This window comes from Dipodomys spectabilis, unplaced genomic scaffold (assembly GCF_019054845.1).
Source record: "Dipodomys spectabilis isolate Male_0828 unplaced genomic scaffold, ASM1905484v1 ptg000108l, whole genome shotgun sequence".
Lineage (NCBI taxonomy): Eukaryota > Metazoa > Chordata > Mammalia > Rodentia > Heteromyidae > Dipodomys > Dipodomys spectabilis.
The window spans coordinates 1,159,441-1,165,425 of NW_024870785.1; the positions used below are offsets into that span (position 1 = coordinate 1,159,441).

At 59.4% G+C, this 5,985-nt stretch overlaps 1 long non-coding RNA gene across 1 annotated transcript; it reads left to right on the top strand.

Moving 5' to 3' along the window:
• Positions 1–649: 649 nt before the first annotated feature.
• Positions 650–5,659, top strand: LOC122114687. Its single transcript, XR_006148599.1, has 3 exons — positions 650–781; positions 2,716–2,988; positions 5,352–5,659. It is a non-coding gene; the product is annotated as an uncharacterized LOC122114687 (long non-coding RNA).
• The last annotated feature ends 326 nt before the right edge of the window (positions 5,660–5,985 follow it).

The window sequence follows — 5,985 nt, forward strand, 5'->3', positions numbered from 1 at the left end:
CGGAGGTGACTGCCCTCTGGCCTCCAAAGCGGCCAGGCCTGAAGCTTGGCAATAGCTAACTGGCTATAAATAAAAACGCTCAGCAAAGGAGTCACGGAGCAGATTCCCCACCATAAATGTCCTAGGTGAAAACTGACCCCTGTTTGACACCTCAGCTATTTTAAAGCTGCACGTACAAATTCCTCAGCTCTGCTAATCTGCAGAGGCTAAAATGTCCCAGCTGCCGGCCTCCGTGGAGCTTTCTGACAAGGCAGGATGGCGTCAGGGAATAATTAGGTTCTGTGCAAGAGGAGGAGGGGGTGCGTGTCAAGAGCTTCTTCTTCTGGTCCCCTCGTTAGAATATGTATATTGAAATACTGCAGAAAATAACACACACATGCTGAACGTTGAACTCCGTGAGAATGACTGTGTTGGCGAGGAGAAATTAATTCACTTCTTTTCAAAGCATCTAGCTATGAAGTTCAGGGCAGGATGGTCAACACCGCCACAGACAGACCCCATCCGTCCCTCTTGTAGAGGGTTGAAATAAAAAAATCGGGTCTCGTTGTATAAACAACGAGGGATCTGTGCATCAGTGACGCCCGCATCCGACTCCCACAGAGATCCAAAGGTCTCCATGGTCGGGAAGAGGTTCCGAGCGGGGGAGCCGGGGAGAGCTGTCTGGGAGCTGGGGAGAGGCCATTCCTTTCTCCTACTTCAAGAACAGAATACGCCAACGTGTCCAGACCCGAGTCCTAAAGTGTGTGGCCCATAGCTAACGTACATGGGCATGGATTAATGGGTGAGATGTTAATGTTAACTTTCGCACAGGGGTTACAGTTGGGGGAGTGGGAGGAGAGGAAAACCTACGTGGCTGAGCTTGAAACACAGATGCGGGGCTGAGACCCCGGGCTTCGGGGTCCGCAGCGTGAACCACACTAGCCTCACCTGTCCAGCGTGCGAGGCTTTCCCCCCCCACTCACCTCCCCTTCCCCATCCTCTTCCCCCAACTATTCTTTGTGTAGCCAAGTCTCTGGTCATAATTATAGCTCCTGATTTATGCTCAGAGAAACGGAGACCCACAGAGGTTAGATAATGTGTTGAAGGTCACCCGTATTCGAGTTGGATTTAGAAACAACTGCTTCTTATTCTCTGGGCGCAGAGCCGCCTGCCTTTCCTCACCTTAGCCTCAATGTCAGACACCTTTCCGTGGGTTCCTTTTTGTGTGGGGTTTCTGTCTGTGTGTGGGTGAGCACATGCTGTGGACCCCTGCACCGTGGCTGGAAACAACAGCTGGCTATTGCTTACATGTCTGTCCAGAGGACCCCAGGCCTTGCTTGCAGGCTGGTCTAGGGGCCGGGTGGGGTGTGTGTGTGTGTGTGTGTGTGTGTGTGTGTGTGTGTGTGTGTGTACAGGCACGTCCCTGGGTGTGAGCATAAAGATGGGTCCGGGACCGCCGTGAAGGCTGCATTATTACCTCTAATTCAGAGGGATCGAAAGACACAGCTGGACAGATCAGAGTCATTTTCTCAGTGCTTGCTTGCTTCCTGCCTCCTCTGTACCACAGCCCTGTGGGGAGTCTTGGAAGGGGAGCCCCGGGCTGACAAGGAACGGACCGTCTCCTGCTGCGTTTGGGCTGGCAACGCAGGATGCTGAGCACGCACAAAGGGTGCTGGGCCCGCGGTGATCTCCAGCTAGCCGGGACTCAAAACCCACGGGGCCACGCGGCTGGAAGTCAGCGGGGGGGGGGGCTCCAGTCAGCAGGACGGGGTGCAGGGCCCAGGGTGTGCAGTGACCCCCCGCCTTTCAGCAGCGCCCGGTGCTCTGGTGATCTTCAAGCCCCGGCTCCTCTTCTCTCTAGCGTGCCTCCCAGCCTCCCCTTCAGACATCGCCCCTGCGTTTCCATTTCTGCTGCGTGGTGTCACTCAGCACCTCTGTCCCTGGGCCTCCCAAGCCGGGGCCAAAGGTTGTTTAAGGTCCTGGAAAATTAACTTTAGTCTCTCAGAAGGTGAACTGTTGCTTTCTGATGAAGCCGATGAGCCTGTGAAAATACTCCACACAAAAATAGCCTCATGTTTACCGCGCGAGACTCGGAGAGTCACGGTGTACTCGGCCCCAGCTGCCGCCTCTGCTTTTCCCCCCCTTGCTTGGGAGAGGCACACACTCATTTCTGGATCTTTCCGGAGAAGCCCTCAAGGTGGCTCTGACCTAGGCCCTTGGGCTGTGTTTCTTAAGACTCACAACAGAACGTTCACTGAGAACTCCAGTCTCTCAGCTCCTGGAGCACTCGGGGTGGGCTGATGCGGACAGTAAGGAGATGAAAGCAGGTCTCTGGGGAGATGCGCATCATAGAGAATGCCAGGCTGCCTCACCGCCGCCCCCTCCTCCCCAGCCAGACTCAGGAGCCAGGACCAATCACTGCTGCATGGACACTCTAGGCTCTGAGCCTTGGGCCTACCTGCGGAGTACCTGCTCTCCTGACCCTGTCTCCAAATGCTGAGCGGTCCTGACGCGGGGCTCTGCCAGCCTCGGGCTGGCCTGGTTCCACCCCAGCCTCACAATAACCCATCCATAACCGGTGGTCCCCCCCCACCCCACGCGGTGTCAGGATGGTCTTCATGGCTATCCCGGCGTGGGGAAGAGGCAACATTTACGGTGCACCTGTGACACACCTGACATGTGATGTGTGTGATTGTGGTGAAGCATACAGACCGCCAAAAGTCTTTACCATCTTAGCCATTTCCAGGTGTACAGTAGAGGCTTCGAGTGGCCAGACACCAGTGTGAAACCACCGCTGCCCGTCCTGGGAGCTCTACCTCCCCCCGGGGAGGGCCACACAGCCCTCAGGACAGTGCCACCAGCCCCTCCTCCCACCAGGCAGGAAGGGACAGCCACATCCATCCTGTGCCGCCGTCAGAGCCGACCCCCAACCTCGCGTGATGGAGTCACGAGGTCTTTGTCCCTCTGTGAACTCTTCAGCGCGTTGTGGACAGAGCAACGCCCTGTGCGGTGAGTAAGATCCTCCCTGTTGGACTGAGGACTGAGCTGCCCTGCGCAGAGGTTGAGTGAGAAGTGCAGATTCCATCACTGGGGAGATCGGAGGAAGAGAAAGGCCTGCCCGGCTGCTTCCCTGCCCCCAGCAGCGCGGGCCACTTACAAGGAAGCACACAGCACACAGCACACAGGCCTCGTGTGCGGGGGGGGGGGGGGGGGGGGGTGCCCAGCCACCTGTCAGGCCCAGCCCGCATTCCGCGCAAGGCCGAGCAGCTGCACGGGCACTTGGGCACGGGAAGGGGGAATGTGCGGAATGAGTTAAGTGTACCTCGCCCCCATCCCTCCCCTGCCCGGGGCGCAGGCTGAGCTGGTGGCCTGGGCAGAATCCCAGCCAAAGGATTAATGTATCACAATGAGACCTTCTATTCTGGGCAGACGGCAGGAGCAGATGCCTGGCGCCAGCCGCCGCCCTGGCCCCTGGCACCCTCTGGTACACCTGCCGCTGCGTGCAGGCACCCCGGGCGCCCCTTAGCTCAGACATGCCGGAGCCCCTGGGATCCTAAGGGTCCCACGTAAGAAACCCTCCAGAGGCCGGGGGCCCGGGAGGCCAGGGTGTCCAGGACTCCCCGGCGGGCATTGTCTCACAGGCTTCGCGGCTGAAACGCTCCATGGTTTCAGTCTGCAACTGGCCCCGGGCCTGGCCACCCCCCCCCCCCTCCAGCCATCAGATCTCCGGCTGGCTCTGGGTCGCCTCACAAAACCCCGGATGAGAAAGCCATAATGATAAACAGATAGGTGGTCTAACCATGGAGGGGGGGGGGGCCCAAGCAGGAACGGGTCAGGCAGACACCTGATGGGATTAGACAATGGGGTATTAAGCTGGCTAAGCCAGGACAGCCACAAAACCAGAGGCAATCCCCCATCCATGCACACACACTGCGTCCATCTTGGATGTGGACACTTTTAGTTCTGTAGAACTTAAAAAATGTTCTCCATAGGGCTGCGAAGGTGGCTCAGTGGTAGAGTGCTCGCCTAGCATGCATCAGGCCCTGGGTTCGATTCCTCAGCACCACACACACAGAAAAAGCCAGAAGTGGCGCTGTGGCTCAAGTGGCAGAGCGCTAGCCTTGAGCAAAAGAAGCTCAGGGACAGTGCCCAGGCCCTGAGTTCAAACCCCAGGACTGGCAAAAAAGGGGGGGGGCTTTCCAACCTCAAATTCCCAAGCAATGCTCTCCTCCCCTCTCCCCTTCCCTCCCCTCCCCTCTCCCCTCCCCTCCTCTCCTCCCCTCCTTTCCTCCCCTCTCCTCCCCTCTCCCCTCCTCTCTCCTCCCCTCTCCTCCCCTCTCCCCTCCTCTCCTCTCCCGTCCTCTCCTCCCCTCTCCCCTTCCCTCCCCTCCCCTCTCCCCTCCCCTCTCCTCTCCCCTCCTCTCCTCCCCTCTCCCCTTCCCTCCCCTCCCCTCTCCCCTCCCCTCCTCTCCTCCCCTCCTTTCCTCCCCTCTCCCCTCCTCTCCTCTCCTCCCCTCCTCTCCTCTCCTCTCCCCTCCTCTCCCCTCCCCTCCTCTCCCCTCCCCTCCTCTCCTCCCCTCTCCCCTCCTCTCCCCTCCCCTCCTCTCCTCTCCCCTCCCCTCCTCTCCCCTCCCCTCTTCTCCCCTCCCCTCCTCTCCTCCCCTCTCCCCTCCTCTCCCCTCCCCTCCTCTCCTCCCCTCTCCTCCCCTCCTCTCCCCAACCCTCCCCTCCTCTCCTCCCCTCTCCCCTCCTCTCCCTACCCCTCCTCTCCCCTCCTCTCCTCCCCTCTCCTCCCCTCTCCCCTCCTCTCCCCACCCCTCCCCTCCCCTCCCCTCCCCTTTCCCCTCCCCTCTCCCCTCCCCTCCTCTCCTCCTCTCCCCTCCCCTCCTCTCCCTACCCCTCCTCTCCCCTCCTCTCCTCCCCTCCTCTCCCCTCCCCTCCTCTCCTCCCCTCTCCTCCCCTCTCCCCACCCCTCCCCTCCCCTCCGCTCTCCCCTCCCCTCCTCTCCTCCCCTCTCCTCTCCTCTCCCCAACCCTCCCCTCCTCTCCTCCCCTCTCCTCTCCTCTCCCCTCCTCTCCTCTCCTCCCCTCCCCTCTCCCCTCCCCTCCTCTCCTCCCCTCTCCTCTCCTCTCCCCTCCTCTCCTCTCCTCCCCTCCCCTCTCCCCTCCCCTCCTCTCCTCCCCTCCATGCCCTGGGTGGCAGTGGCTGAAGGACTCCCTGGCAGCTCTGTCCAATCCAGCCCCTCGTGCACTAGGGTGCTGTCCTGCCATGTTGGTGGTGCTGACCAGGGCAGGAGGGCAGGAGAGGCAGGAATCACATCTCAGTGTCCTCCGATGACAAACTACAAAAGGACTCCTTTCTCAACTGCTAAGGAGCAGGAGGCCAGGAGAAGTTGGATGGGCAGTCTCTTGACAGAGCCAATTGGAACAGCCAAGATACCGAAGGCCTGGCAGAGCCGCAGCTGCAGCACCTCCCCAGAGCTGCTAAGCCATAAAGGAACACGATCCCAAACAGCAGCAGCCCAAACAGCGGGGAGAACACAAGAGGCCCGGCAGATGGCCGGCGGTGGACAGTTCTACGCGTCAGCTGTTGTGCCCTGAGTGCATAACTGGGGGCTGAGATCCGGGCATTCCAAGGTTCCCCCAACTCACCCTCCCTCCCCGAGAATTCCCCCCCGGCCCCCCCAATCACCCACCCCTCCCCAACAACCAGTTGTCTAACCAACTGCAGAGACAACTGGCCGGTGGATGGCCTCTTCCTCTAGCTTTCCAGTGCACTCTCTTTCGCTTGCTCTCTCTCTTGTTCCCTCTTGCACGTATAAACAATATACACGAAATGTAGCGCAATACACTCTACCAGATAGGAGATCTCAATATCTCATATACTTGACAGAATATACTTTATACGCCGTTTTACTTGAAAACTAACACAGTCAAGCAGGCTTTGGGGCGAGGGATGTATTGGTGAGCAAACGGGACTGAGTGTGCCCCCCCCCCCACCTCAGTG